Below are 15,861 nucleotides of genomic sequence, written 5' to 3' on the forward strand. Positions count from 1 at the left end.
TCCCTTCTGGCTATTGGGATGAAATCCATAGTGTGGATTAAAAATATATATTGCAAGGTAAGAGATCCTGGATAAAATTAACAAACTTAGAAAGAGGAAGGACTATCCGTACCAAACTTTAAATTGTATTTCCATGGACTAGCATTTCGTCCCATCCTAAATTGGTTTTGACATGATTCTTCCCCCCCCTGGCTGAGTATAGAGAGAAATATGGTGTCTTCTACTGACCTGTAAGAGGTGGTTTTCACTGATATATCTCTTAAACAATGGAAACAACGATTTGGTCCTATTATTGCTCACACAATTCCTATTTGGCGCAAAATGTAAAAAAACAATGTAACTGGGAAATGGCATGCCCATACTCCCATATTTCACAATAATGCCTTGCGATCTGGAGGGTGTCATTTTAAATCCCACACCATGGTCCAAATGTGGAATCCGTTGTCACTCCCTGACCATAGTAAGCTGTTTATTCTCTGTGTTGGTTGGGGCGTGATAGTGACTTGGGTGGGTCATCTAGGTGTTTTGTATTTCTATGGTGGCCTGATATGGTTCCCAATCAGAGGCAGCTGTTTATCGTTGTATCTGATTGGGGATCATATTTAGGTAGCCACTTCCCCATGGTTATTGGTGGGATCTTGTCTACGGATAGTTGCCTGTGAGCACCAGTAGCTTCACGTTTTGTTTGTGCTTGTTTGTTTTGCTGAGTTTCGGTTTATTAAAAATATGTGGAACTCTACTCACGCTGCGCCTTGGTCTATTCATTACGACGAGCGTGACAGAAGATCCCACCACAAACGGACCAAGCAGAGTGGTCAGGAGGACTGGACCTGGGAGGAAATCCTGGAGGGAGCAGGTCCCTGGACAAGGGCCGGGGAGTATCGCCGTCCAAAGGAGGAGATAGAGGCAGCGAAAGCGGAACGGCGGCGATACGTGGCGTTAGCTCAACGAAGCAAGCACGAGAGGCAGCCCCAAAATATTTTTTTGGGGGGGGCACACAGGGAGATTGGCAGAGTCAGGGTTCAGACCTGAGCCAACTCCCCGTGCTTACCGTGGGGAGCAAGTGACCGGTCAAGCACTGTGTTATCCGGTTCTGCGCACCATGCCTTCAGTGCGCATTCACAGCCCGGTGCGCTCTGTGCAAGCTCCGCGCAGTTGCCATGCTAGAATGGACATTCAGCCAGGACGGATTGTGCCGGCTCAGCGCTCCTGGCCTCCGGTGCGTCTCCTCGGTCCAGGATATCCTGCGCCGATTCTACGCACTGTGTCGCCAGTGCACCTTCACAGCCCAGTGCGTCCTGTGCCAGCTTCCCGCACTTGCCGGGCTGGAGTGAGCATCCAGGGTTGTGCCAGCTCTGCGATCTAGACCTCCAGTGCGCCTCCACAGTCCAGTGTGTCCTGTGCCTCCTCCCCGCACTCGCCCTGAGGTGCGTGTCATCAGCCCGGTGCCACCTGTACCGGTCCCACGCATCAGGCCTTCAGTGAGCCTCCACAGTCCAGTACGTCCTGTGCCTTCTCCCCGCACTCGCCCTGAGGTGCGTGTCATCAGCCCGGTGCCACCTGTACCGGCACCACGCATCAAGCCTCCAGTGCGCCACCACAGTCCAGAGCTTCCAACGACGGTCCGCGGTCCGGAACCTCCAACGACTGTCCGCGGTCCGGAACCTCCAACGACGGTCGGCGATCCGGAGCCCCAGCGACGGCTCGGCGGTCCGGAGCCTTCAGCAGGGGTTCTCAGTCCAGAGCCTCCTGCGACAATCTATGGTCCAGTTCCTCCAGCGATGATCCACGGTCTGGAGCCTCCGGCGATGCGTCCTGCACCGGAGCCGCCCCCGACGCCCTGTGTCATCCATCAGATGCCCACCCGGACCCTCCCCTATTGAGACAGGTTTTGCGGTCCGCACCTTTGGGGGGGTTACTGTCACGCCCTGACCATAGTAAGCTGTTTATTCTCTGTGTTGGTTGGGGTGTGATAGTGACTTGGGTGGGTCATCTAGGTGTTTTGCATTTCTATGGTGGCCTGATATGGTTCCCAATCAGAGGCAGCTGTTTATCGTTGTCTCTGATTGGGGATCATATTTAGGTAGACATTTCCCCATGGTTATTGGTGGGATCTTGTCTATGGATAGTTGCCTGTGTGCACTAGTAGCTTCACGTTTTGTTTGTGCTTTTTTGTTTTGCTGAGTTTCGGTTTATTAAAAATATGTGGAACTCTACTCACGCTGCGCCTTGGACTATTCATTACGACGAGTGTGACATCCGTATCCTTGCCGATATCATGGATAGTAATGGTTTGAGAACATTCCAAGATTTGAAAGACTCATAAACATTACCAGGCAACTCATTTTTTCAATATTATCAATTTAGGTCAGCTATGCTGGCTATGGAATCCCTTAGGAAACCCAACTACCGAATCATCCAATGATGCGATTTAAAAATAAATATTATCTGGGACCCCGAAAGGACTGATCTCTATAATATATAAACAACTTTTGGAAAGCTCATATTCTGAGCTAGCCATTAAAAAAGTATGGTCTACAGATCTAAGTGAATCGGAACAACTCTTTAAATTGAAAAGAATATGGAAAAATATTACCTTGGCATCACGCAGTCCCAACCATCAACTTATAAGGGCATGAATGTAAATATTCAATGCGTTGCATTTACTATGTGACTTCACGATGATAGCTCCTTGAATCTCTCAATCAATCAGAGAAGATTACTGTTGGCAGTTGCCTCTTAGATGGCAATCACCCCATCTCTCCCAATTCGCCAGTTACAATTACAAGTTAGAACATTAGAATTATCGACAGCGAGAATTAATGGAGCTAGTAAAGGAACAATTGAGGCCTGGACAAATATACTTGACTCCATAAAGAATCATCTTAGCTAAAGCCTAGCACATACAGTGAGGCAAAAAACTATTTAGTCAGCCACCAACTGTGCAAGTTCTCCCACTTAAAAAGATGAGAAAGGCCTGTAATTGTCATCATAGGTACACTTCAACTATGACAGACAAAATTAGAAAATAAAATCCAGAAAATCGCATTGTAGGATTTTTAATGAATTAATTTGCAAATGATGGTGGAAAATAAGCATTTGGTCAATAACAAAAGTTTATCTCAATACTTTGTTACATACCCTTTGTTGGCAATGACAGAGGTCAAACGTTTTCTGTAAGTCTTCACAAGGTTTTCACACACTGTTGCTGGTATTTTGGCCCATTCCTCCATGCAGATCTCCTCTAGAGCAGTGATGTCTTGGGGCTGTTGCTGGGCAACACGGACTTTCAACTCCCTCCAAAGATTTTCTATGGGGTTGAGATCTGGAGACTGGCTAGGCCACTCCAGGACCTTGAAATGCTTCTTACGAAGCCACTCCTTCGTTGCCCGGGCGGTGTGTTTGGGATCATTGTCATGCTGAAAGACCCTGCCACGTTTCATCTTCAATGCCCTTGCTGATGGAAGGAGGTTTTCATTCAAAATCTCACGATACATGGCCCCATTCATTCTTTCCTTTACACGGATCAGTCGTCCTGGTCCCTTTGCCGAAAAACAGCCCCAAAGCATGATGTTTCCACCCCTATGCTTCACAGTAGGCATGGTGTTCTTTGGATGCAACTCAGCATTCTTTGTCCTCCAAACACGACGAGTTGAGTTTTTACCAAAAGTTATATTTTGGTTTCATCTGACCATATGACATTCTCCCAATCTTCTTCTGGATCATCCAAATGCTCTCTAGCAAACTTCAGACGGGCCTGGACAAGCTGGCTTAAGCAGGGGGACACGTCTGGCACTGCAGGATTTGAGTCCCTGGCGGCGTAGTGTGTTACTGATGGTAGGCTTGTTACTTTGGTCCCAGCTGTCTGCAGGTCATTCACTAGGTCCCCCCATGTGGTTCTGGGATTTTTGCTCACCATTCTTGTGATCAATTTGACCCCACGGGGTGAGATCTAGCGTGGAGCCCCAGATCAAGGGAGATTATCAGTGGTTTTGTATGTCTTCCATTTCCTAATAATTGCTCCCACAGTTGATTTCTTCAAACCAAGCTGCTTACCTATTGCAGATTCAGTCTTCCCAGCCTGGTGCAGGTCTACAATTTGGTGTTCTTTGATAGCTCTTTTTGGTCTTGGCCATAGTGGAGTTTGGAGTGTGACTGTTTGAGGTTGTGAACAGGTGTCTTTTATACTGATAACAAGTTCAAACAGGTGCCATTAATACAGGTAACGAGTGGAGGACAGAGGAGCCTCTTAAAGAAGAAGTTACAGGTCTGTGAGAGCCAGAAATCTTGCTTGTTTGTTTTGTAGGTGACCAAATACTTATTTTCCACCATATTTGCATAAATTCATTACAAAATCCTACAATATGATTTTCTGGATTTTTTTTCTCATTTTGTCTGTCATAGTTGAAGTGTACCTATGATGAAAATTACAGGCCTCTCTCGTCTTTTTAAGTGGGAGAACTTGCACAATTGGTGGCTGACTAAATACTTTTTTGCCCCACTGTACAACTAAACAATCCATAAAGTCCAACACATACATGCACACACTATACAGCTCTGGAAAAAAATGAAGAGACCACTGAAGCACCCCCAGATCATCACTGATCCTCCACCAAATTTCACAGTGGGTTCGAGACACTGACTTGGTGGAGGATCGGTGATGATCTCGGAGGTGCTTCAGCAAGGCTGGAAATCGGGCAGATGTCTTTGTGAAGGACGCATGAATCAAGCCACCTACACGGTTGTCCTGGTTCTGCTCTGATGTCCCAACTCTGAGGATTGGTTTTGCTCCATGCCACACAGCCAGGTCAATCGAGGTGTGGATGGAGGACCACCAGATCAAGACCCTGTCATGGCCAGCTCAATCTCCAGACCTGAACCCCATTGAAAACCTCTGGAATGTGATCAAGAGGAAGATGGATGGTCACAAGCCATCAAACAAAGCTGAGCTGCTTGAATTGTTGCGCCAGGAGTGGCATAAAGTCAGCCAAAATCAATGTGAAAGACTGGTGGAGAGCATGCCAAGATGCATGAAAGATGTGATTGAAAATCAGAGTTATTCCACCAAATATTGATTTCTGAGTTAAAGTTAAAACATTAGTATTGTATTGTTTAAAAATGAATATGCAAACCTCAACAAAAAATGACAAAACAAATAAAGTGGTCAATTTTTTTTATTTTTATAATAATACACACACAAACACATGCATACACGGCACGCCTGCACACAGACAAAACATACAAACACTTAACTGCCAATTCCATTGACTGCTATATCACAGCATTTGACTACCAGATAGTTCATGCTATTCATGCTGGCTCCCGGAACCCAAGGAACAATGTTAGTTTTAATTAATTGAATGGAGTCTCCTTATTAATATTTCGCCGCATTCCTGAGGCCAGTGTTTTCCCTTGGAGAAGACTCAACCCCCGTTTATCTGTGGTCTTCTTATCCTGTTACTCACGCCTGACTCCATGTCAGCCTTATCTGAATCCTCACTACACTCAGCTGCCTGATAGGGCACTGGCTGTAAGCTATTAAAATGGCCTCTTCACCAGATAAGAGCAGGAAAGTGGTCAGATTGAAAGCCACAGTCTCTGAGGGTAAAGTCTTTAGGTTACAGTCCCCGGGTTAAATAGCCTGAGGGAGGCAGAGTGCCAGATCAAGCCAGGCTCTGCGGTGTGTGTGTGTGTGTGTGTCGCATCTTAGGGTCACCAAGTCTCCAAATCTACAATTAGACGCCACCTCCATGCCAATAGGCTAGTATTGAGACCTGTTGACTTTTTCCACATTTTGTTACGTTACAGCCTTATTCTAAAATGGATTTAAAATAAAAAAAATCCCTCATCAATCTATACACAATACCCCATAATGATGAAGCAAAAGCAGGTTTAGACATTTTTGAAAATGTATACATTTAAAAAACAGAAATAAGTATTCAGACCTTTTACTCAGTACTTTGTTGAAGAACCTTGGCAGCGATTACAGCCTCGAGTCTTCTTGGATATGGCGCTACAAGTCTTCTCTGCAGATCATCTCAAGCTCAGGTTGGATGGGGAGTGTCGCTGCACAGCTATTTTCAGGTCATTCCAGAGATGTTTGATCGGGTTCAAGTCCGGGCATTCAAAGACATGTCCTGAAGCCACTCCTGTGTTGTCTTGGCTGTGTGTTTAGGGTTTCTGTCCTGTTGGAAGGTGAACCTTTACCCCAGTCCTATTTCCTGAGTGCTCTGGACCAGGTTTTATCAAGGACCTCTCTGTACTTTGCTTTCCCTAGGTGAAGCATGGTGGTGGCAACATCATGCTGTGGGGATGTTTTTCAGTGGGAGAGACTGGGAGACTAGTCAGTATTGAGAGAAAGATGAAGGGAGCAAAGTACAGAGAGATCATTGATAAAAAAATCTGCTCCAGAACGCTCAGGCAGAGCGTTCTGAACGCTCAGGCAGAGCGTTCTGAACGCTCAGACGCTCAGCTCCCTCCACAGATTTTCTATTGGATTAAGGTCTGGAGACTGGCTAGGCCACTCCAGGACCTTAATGTGCTTCTTGTTGAGCCACTCCTTTGTTGCCTTGGCCATGTGTTTTGTGTCATTGTCATGCTGGAATACCCATCCAAGACCCATTTTCAATGCCCTGGCTGAGGGAAGGAGGTTCTCACCCAAGATTTGACGGTACATGGCCCCTTCCATCGTCCCTTTGATGCGGTGAAGTTGTCCTGTCCCCTTAACAGAAAAACACCCCCAAAGCATAATGTTTCCACCTCCATGTTTGATGGTAGGGATGGTATTCTTGGGGTCATAGGCAACATTCCTCCTCCTCCAAACACGGCGAGTTTTGGTCTCATCTGACCACAACACTTTCACCCAGCTGTCCTCTGAATCATTCAGATGTTCATTGGAAAACTTCAGATGGGCATGTATATGTGCTTTCTTGAGCAGGGGGACCTTGCGGGCGCTGCAGGATTTTAGTCCTTCATGGCGTAGTGTGTTACCAATTGTTTTCTTGGTGACTATGGTCCCAGCTGCCTTGAGATCATTGACAAGATCCTCCTGTGTAGTTCTGGGCTGATTCCTCACCGTTCTCATGATCATTGCAACTCCACGAGGTGAGATCTTGCATGGAGCCCCAGGCCGAGGGAGATTGACAGTTCTTTTGTGTTTCTTCCATTTGCGAATAATCGCACCAACTGTTGTCACCTTCTCACCAAGCTGCTTGGCTATGGTCTTGTAGCCCATTCCAGCCTTGTGTAGGTCTACAATCTTGTCCCTGACATCCTTGGAGAGCTCTTTAGTCTTGGCCATGGTGGAGAGTTTGGAATCTGATTGATTGATTGCTTCTGTGGACGGGTGTCTTTTATACAGGTAACAAACTGAGATTAGGAGCACTCCCTTTAAGAGTGTGTTCCTAATCTCAGCTCGTTACCTGTATAAAAGACTCCTGGGAGCCAGAAATCTTTCTGATTGAGAGGGGGTCAAATACTTATTTCCCTCATTAAAATGCAAATCAAATTATAACATTTTTGACATGCGTTTTTCTGGATTTTTTTGTTGTTATTCTGTCTCTCACTGTTCAAATAAACCTACCATTAAAATTATAGACTGATAATTTCTTTGTCAGTGGGCAAACATACAAAATCAGCAAGGGATCAAATACTTTTTTCCCTCACTGTATTTTATACAGTCTTTTTATATCTTCTTTATCAAGGGTGCCAATAATTTCGGAAATGATCGTAGTAGAAATGCATAGGCATCCATGTAGTATGTATGTATACACAAATATCCATGAACAGTTTTTTGGCTGAAACACACAGATGCCCTGCGCACATACTGTAAACACAGACAAAATGAACAGTTCTGTCATGGAGCATTCCATTTGACATATCCATGCAAATCATAAGGAGTGACCCTCTCTAGACTGTTTAGATTTTAGAATGTCAGTTGTTTAGACTCTAGAATGTCAGCTGGAATGAGTTTATATATTGACGTTGCAGATGTCTAAAGGATGGCGTTCAGTACAGGTCCAGTGTCTCAACACCTACGTGAGACTGGTGTTCATCAAACTACATCTCAGTGTTCAAAACCATATACCCTCGAAGGTTATCACTAAGCTAAGGACCCTGGGACTGAACACCTCCCTCTGCAATTGGTTCCTGATGGGCTTGGCCCTAGGTGGTGAGGGTCGGCAACAATACATCCGCCAAACTGATCATCTACATGGGGGCCCCTCAGGGTTGCGTGCTTAGTTCCCTCCTGTACTCCCTGTTCACCCACGACTGCGTGGCCACACACGACTCCAACACCATTATTAAGTTTGTCGACGACACGACGGTGGTAGGCCTGATCACAGACGACGATCAGACAGCCTATTGCTGACGTCTCCATCAACGTCAGCAAGACAAAGGAGTTGATTGTGGACTACAGGAAATGGAAGGCCGAGAATACCCTCATTCACATCGAACAGGGCTGTAGTGGAGCGGGTCAAGAGCTTCAAGTTCCTCTGTGTCCACATCACTAAGGATCTATCATGGTCCAAACACACAAACACAGCCTTAGAGTGCACTACAACGCCTCTTCCCCCTTGTTAAGAGGGCATGACCATACCTATTCCCCCTCAAGAGGCTGTTAAAATTTTGCGTGGGCCCTCAGATCCTTAAGGAGTTTTACAGCTGCACCATCTAGAGATCTTGACTGGCTGCATCACCACTTGGTATGGAAACTCATTGGCATCCGACCACAAGGCAACTACAGAGGGTAGTGTGTACGGTCCAGTACATTGCTGGGGCGGAGCTCCCTGCCATCCAGGACCTCCTATACCAGGCAGTGTCAGAGGACGGCCCACATTTTTATCCAAAGACTTCAACCACCCAAGCCACAGACTGTTCTCCCTGCTACCGCATGGCAAGTGGTACCATTGCACCAAGTCTGGAACCAACCGGACCCTGAACGGCTGCTACCCCCTAAGACTTCTAAACAAGGCAGCTAAATAGCTAATCAGATGGCTATCCGGACTAAACGCATTGACCATTTTTTGCACCAACTCTCTTGCACTAACTCTATGGACACACACTGGCCACTACCCACACATTCATACATACAATACTTACACTGACACCCCAAAACACACACACACTCGCTGCTGCTACTGTCTATTATCTATTATGTTGCCTAGTCACTTTACTCATACCTATACTGTATGCAGAGTACATAGCTACCTCAATTACATCGATTTAGTACTTCTAATCCCTGTATATAGCCATGTTATTGTTCTACTCCCTGTATATAGCCATGTTATTGTTCTACTCCCTGTATATAGCCATGTTATTGTTCTACTCCCTGTATATAGCCATGTTATTGTTCTACTCCCTGTATATAGCCATGTTATTGTTCTACTCCCTGTATATAGCCATGTTATTGTTCTACTCCCTGTATATAGCCATGTTATTGTTCTACTCCCTGTATATAGCCATGATCATTTGACTTGTTATTTCTACTCCTTATTCACTGTGTATTATTCCTTTTTTAATCTTATTTTTACCTCTGCATTGTTGGAAAAGGACCCGTAAGTAAGCATTTCCCTGTTAGTCTACACCCGTTGTCTACAAAGCATGTTACAAATACAAATGTATTTTACTTGAACAGGAAGTAAGCTATCTGCTAAACTATTTGCACTGCCTAGTTATGTTGAAGGTATGTGTGATGCCAGACATTTGTAAAGGCGGCTAGTCTAAATCTCTAGTCAGGCATTGCCAGCCTGGAGGTTGTGATGTCACCTTGTCTTTGACCTAAACACAGCAATTGCCTCCTGGAACTACAACCTTGGCTTTAGCTCAAAGGGTTAACACACTGTCAATTTTGAAGAGCCAGAGACCTACTGGTAAACAACAGTTTGATGTAGCTACAGATTTGCCCCACAAACCAACAAAAAGCAATGAAAAGTTGTCTTCCTACTATCCAAAGAGTATTGGTATTTGTGGAGACTTCTCTGGGCCTTGCTGGCAAGCTGCGTGACGCCCGCATGTTTTTAAGCCACTGGGCCACACGCAGAGCCCTGCTAAGACCCTGCAGGAGAGATAAAACGGCCGTGGTGGGGAAAGGTGGACGCAGACCAGCGGTGTGAAACAGGATCACAGACGGCTGGAGGACGGCCCATGAAGAAGAAAGGGGTGGAAGAGGGGGTAGCAGAGGAAGGGGCAATTTTGGACAGGGAATGTGAGAGCCACCGCACCAGAAGAGGATCCTGGGATAGCAATGGCTGCCAGCCATCTTCGGAGACAATCACAAGTATAGAGAAAGAGAGAGGTCATAGTTATGTTCGATTGGTGTGCACACATGGAGTACGCATGTAATGAGCATGAAAACCGTAACAAAGCATCCCACTGGGCACAGACGTCAATTCAACGTCTAGTTTTGATTTACAATTGGTTGAGTTGTCAACTAACGTGAATTCAACCAAACATGTCACCCTGCCATTAGATTTAGGTTAAAAGTTGGGTGAAAAAAAATGGAAAAAAAGACACTGATGACTTTTTGCAAATCAAATCAGTTTTCCACGTTGATGCAATGTCATGTCATTTTTGGTTAAAAGTTCGTGGAAACAACATTGATTCAACCAGTTTTTGCCCAGTGGGCTTGGTCAACAACATGGAACTTAGAAGAGCATCACGTTCAATAACCTACTCTTTCATAATTGTGTAAGTAATGTTGTCTGTGGATCTAAAAAGGTTGTGGCTGTCGACAACGGCAAGTACCTACTTGGCCACACACTTAAAACCATCACATTCCACAGTCAACAGACGATTCACAGGGCCAGTTTGATAGGCCAATGTAGTACCCTTTAGTCAGTAGAACACACAAACAGGAAGTGACTCAATGCATGGTGAAATGCTCTATATTTCACAATAGCTAATCCTACAATAAACCTCTTTCCTCCTACTAAATTGAAACCACCACTTATAGAAGCATGTGATGCACAACACAGTGCCAAACAGCTGTGCTTCACTCTGTATTATTTCATGGTGAAATATACAATGTACCTCTCCAGAGACAAGAGGGGGAAGAGAGAATGAGAGAGAGAGAATAAAAGAGTGAGAGAGCGCAAAAGAGATGGAGAGGGAGGGGAAGGCAGAGAGATGCGAACATTGTCGAAAACACCACGGACAATGTGTTAAATTGGAAAAGGAACAAAGCCTTCAGCCTCTAAACAAAGACTAATGAAGGCGGACATGATGCTAACGAACGCGTCCGCACGGCATTGGCAAATGGATCCTGGGAGGACCTAGCAAAACCCTGGCACTAGAGTGCCAAAGCCCATTTGATTGGATAGAGAGCAAGGGAGCGAGAGTAGGAGTAGGAAAATAACATCTATGAGGTGTATGTTAACAGTGTGTGTGTGTGTGTGTGTGGGTGGGGGGGGGGGGGGGGGGTTAGATAGGTGGTGGTGAGGGGCGGGACTTGCTGTTATTTTGGCATTTCTGCTCTCTTATTTATTCTGCGGCTGGTGAATTTGTATAAACTCCAATTGGAAAAGGCTGATCAAAAAGAATGGGACAGGCAGAGAGAGAGGGGGAAAAAAAGCCCTTGCTGCCGACTTACATCAAACGCAGGCACAGCGGGTGACAATCAACTACCAATTTTTTTCACACATTTCTATAGTTTCTGGAGGAAGGAGCGAGAGCTTGGCCTCTGAAGTCTTTTGTTTTGATCACAAAGAAAATGAAGCCCAGAACAGTCGAGAGCTACAGTATAGGTTCTCTCTTTGCGGAGTAATATAGAATGTATCACATTCCAACGCCTTTCAAGTGACACCAAGGATATGTCACATTGATATTAAAAGTTGTTACAAAAGTACTTGAGGTCATAGGCTACATCTATTTATTTTGAAGGATATTCTACCCATGTAACCTAAGCCTGATAAGAGAAATGGTCTACTAGATTAAATCCACAATGTATTGATTTTATAGAATCACCATTAGGACTATAGGTCATGTACCTCCGTGACCATTATCAATCTGTGACCGTAGAATTAGTTTACAACTCAGGCATGTCAGTTTGTGATACCATTTGTGATAGCAAACATATTGGGGACCCTCTCAGAATATCAGAACACAACTCTTATATAGAGAGTTATTCAAATAGCATACAAGCAGTTTTACTATGACTTCTGCAGTGCATGGCCGGACTAATCAAGTCTCGGACCCTGAGAAAGAGAACCTTCTGACGTTTTAAAGCTCATTTATTGCAATTATACACATTTTGCCATAGGGCAGAGTGAAAGAGCTGCCGTTTTAAAGCTTAAATTACACTGCATTATGTTCAAAACATTTTGGGGGAATATAAGAAGAATTGAGTAGAGACAAATGTGTAAATGATGGAGTACTGTGTATACAAATATCCATGTGAGCCTCCCAGGCCCATGTTGGGCATCTAAAAGGTTAAGAACATAAATTGTGGATGAATAATATTACATTGTATTGTACACTCAACTTTTTCCACGCATCTCATACAAAATGTATTAAACTGTTCTTGCTAGCAATATTCATAAAAAGGGTATTAAAAATATATATATATAGACATATTGAGGTCTTGCCATGGACCCCCTGCAGTATCTCCTCAGACTCCACTTTGGGAACCCCTGAACAAGGATGCCTCATTGACTCTTACTGAAAGGTCAAGCCAGACATCACAGAAAAGCTCCAGAGGGGACTTGAACCACAAGGGTTTATGTGTTAATATAGCAGCAGGTCAATGTAGGGTTCATAACCCACCAATAAGAAATGTTGCTCATTTAAAAGCCTAATTTGTCATTTCAACAGCCTAACACCTGCCACTTTGTTTGATCATTTAAAGGAATGAGCTGAGATAAATGCAACCACTCAGATTCATAGATGGATGGGTGGATCAATGGTAATGCCCTGAATGGGAAAGGGCACAGTACACACCAGGGATGTGACATTGGAGAATCATCATCCGGCTCTGGCCAGACAGCTGCCGACAGTTGGCACCAGGTCACCCAGCTGGAGAGGGCATTCCTCTGTGATATGTCCCCTCATAGTGTAGCCAGTCTGATAAGAGCCAAGGAGGTGCTCATCAATTGTCTGTCTGAGGGAGTTGGGGCAGTTGTCAGTAGATGTTATTGATGTTGACTAACTACTATGCATGCACCTGTGTGTGTGTGCTCACTAACGTGTGTGTTCGCTCTCCTGTGAGTGCAAATTCTTCCCGTCTTCAAAATCCATATCCCCTCTCCATGAGGTGTAATATAATTGTCACTGGTGACAAATGGACAAATGCTCATGTCATCTGATTAACAATGTCAGTGTGACACAAGATGAGCAGGAGAGATACAAATATGAGATGTTTTAAGAAGTAGCAGCCTGACAAACAGCTTCAATATTCTACTGACTGAGATTTATGATAACGTCATACCTGAACACCACAATGCTCTTCAGACTCCACATTTACTTCGTATCATTTATAGTGTATCATGGTAAGTATCAAGGCTGTCATTAACTTGCTCTGACTGCCAGTAGGATGAGACCACATTTTGCAGTCTGTTTCATATCAAGCCTCTCAAATCTTTACTCTGCAAGAACACCTCATGTGCCCCTGAATTGGTATAGTGTAAGGTGCAGGCACACATAAAAATAGAAAGAGAGAGACAACCTATTTGATTGAAAACCCAGATTTTGATCAGACAAAAACACATTTGGCTTCTCCACAGTGAGAGAGCATGTTTGTAGTTTTGCATCCCTGTGTTTTTAAATGTTATCATAGATTTCAATTGGCCTACATAAATCCCCTTGTTCTGGTATACTGTCTTGGGTTGAACAGCTAGTCATTAGGTTGCATGACTATCCAGAGGACACACTTGCCCTTCTGATGCATTTAGCCTGTTAATTTACAAGCCTATTTAGTATTGGACCTTGACAGTGGACCAATGTTGAAGAGGCAGCTCTGTCGTGTATGGCAGCCCACTGAATAAACAATGGTTGCACTGTCGGCAGACCAATGGATGTCTGTGCATAAAATGAGTGGATGGAGAATCACCATATATGGTTCCCTTATTAACTGCCCCAAGACCAAATAGACAACTAACTTGACAGTTAAACCATATTTAGGGGACAGGAGGATTAAGGGATGTGTGATTTCTAATTATAAAGACAATCTAAATAGTTACAATGATGCCAGAAATTTCAGTGGTTAAACTTTTGATCGAGAGAAAATAAATAATGAGCTGATGCATTTGGCATAGCCTAATAAATGCAGGTCCACACATCACTCGAGGTGCACTTTCTCGAGATGAGGGCGATTGACTGGTAATTAAACTCGTGCTGGTAGCTAGTATGATCAACATCAAGATTAAAACAAACCCAGTCATTATCGCGCTAATTATTTCAGACTTGACTTGATTTTGATGAGATTCAAGTTAAGCACTTCTTGAGAACGCCCACTGGGCAAAAAGTGGTTGAATCAAAGTTGTTTCCACATAATTTCAACAATAACTAATGTGATGACGTTGAATAAACGTGGAAAACGGATTGGATTTGCAAAAAGTAATTAACTAAGGAAAGGTCCTCTTTTTTTCACCCAACTTTGAACCTAAATCCAATAACATTGTTACATTGATTATTTCACGTTAGTTGACAACTCAATCAAATGTAAATCAAAACTAGACGTTGAAATGGCATGTGCCTAGTAGGTGAGCTCCTTGTAGACCAATTCTCTTGTAGCACGCAATAAAAAAAATGGTGCTTGACTGCGCACACTTTTTAAGTGTCAGTCGCGATCATTATAGGGCGCACAAAATTGACCAAGTATGCGAAAATCATGCTTTCATACCTGCTGCCCCGCTCCCTTCGCGCCCTCCAAAAGGTTTTAAGGTTGCCCTTTAATCCATCGGCGCTGCTACAATCCAGCGGTGCGTCTGTCCGCGGGCGACATCAGCACAGACTAGATTTGTGTAGGACGGATCCAATATTGCTTGACAGTGATATATATCCGAAAATTAAATCCACGCGTACACAAATGAAACACTGCTCGTTTTCTTGGAACAAATACTTGACTGTAGATTGATAGAGCACATAAAATTATTCAGGAGCTTTCTCGTCCTATTATGCTTTCTGATAGTCAGGGTATTTATTGTCCAAAATGTGAATACACTGTGATAATTTTTTCCCAGTCTTAACGGAGTGTGATCACACTTGAATTGAGAGAAAATAAAATAACCTAATAAAATAAATAGTAATAAACTCAAAATTGAAGTTAAATGGTCCCTACTTCTGCCTCAGTTGCGGCACCAGTCTGTATTCCACGGAGTTCCATCAGAGACTGACTGTACGCACTAACTTATCATCATACAAACACCTACCGACCGCTGCGCTCATCACAGACTCGGGAATAACCCATCATAGTGGCACAAGGCCACTAACACAATCCATCGCCACTGGCGTAAACACACTAATATGCCTACATTGGTTAATCATTTCAAGACTACACAAAAATGTCTTTGCTCAGTTTTGCGCAAATACGATCAATGGGATTTTCGATTCATGACATTGAATTGCATCATATCGTTAAATATGATTTTTGAAAGTTGCATTGTTTTATTTGCATTGGTCTAGTAATGTGTAAGATTGAATTTAACTTTGGCAGATGTGAGCCTTAGGGGACCCAGCTTTGCATAAGTAGATATATTGTATACCTTTAAATTGTCTTATGTGAGAACAGGTGTGGTTGGATCACACAGACTAATTAAAACCTCTTAAAGGCGCAGTGCAGTCAAAAAGTGAATTTCTTGTGTTGTGTGTGTGTATATATATATATATATATATATATATATATATATATATATATATATATATATA

General features: G+C 43.8%; 1 protein-coding gene across 1 annotated transcript in view; it reads right to left on the reverse strand.

Moving 5' to 3' along the window:
- The window catches only part of LOC139393000 (chemokine-like protein TAFA-2), a 51,148-nt gene extending 36,123 nt beyond the window's left edge, over positions 1-15,025 (reverse strand). The window contains exon 1 of the mRNA XM_071141316.1: positions 14,837-15,025. The gene's annotated coding sequence lies outside the window, so the exon portion shown is untranslated. The remainder of the gene's footprint in view (positions 1-14,836) is intronic.
- Positions 15,026-15,861: the final 836 nt, after the last annotated feature.

This window comes from Oncorhynchus clarkii, chromosome 33, assembly GCF_045791955.1.
Source record: "Oncorhynchus clarkii lewisi isolate Uvic-CL-2024 chromosome 33, UVic_Ocla_1.0, whole genome shotgun sequence".
NCBI classification, from domain to species: Eukaryota; Metazoa; Chordata; class Actinopteri; order Salmoniformes; family Salmonidae; genus Oncorhynchus; species Oncorhynchus clarkii.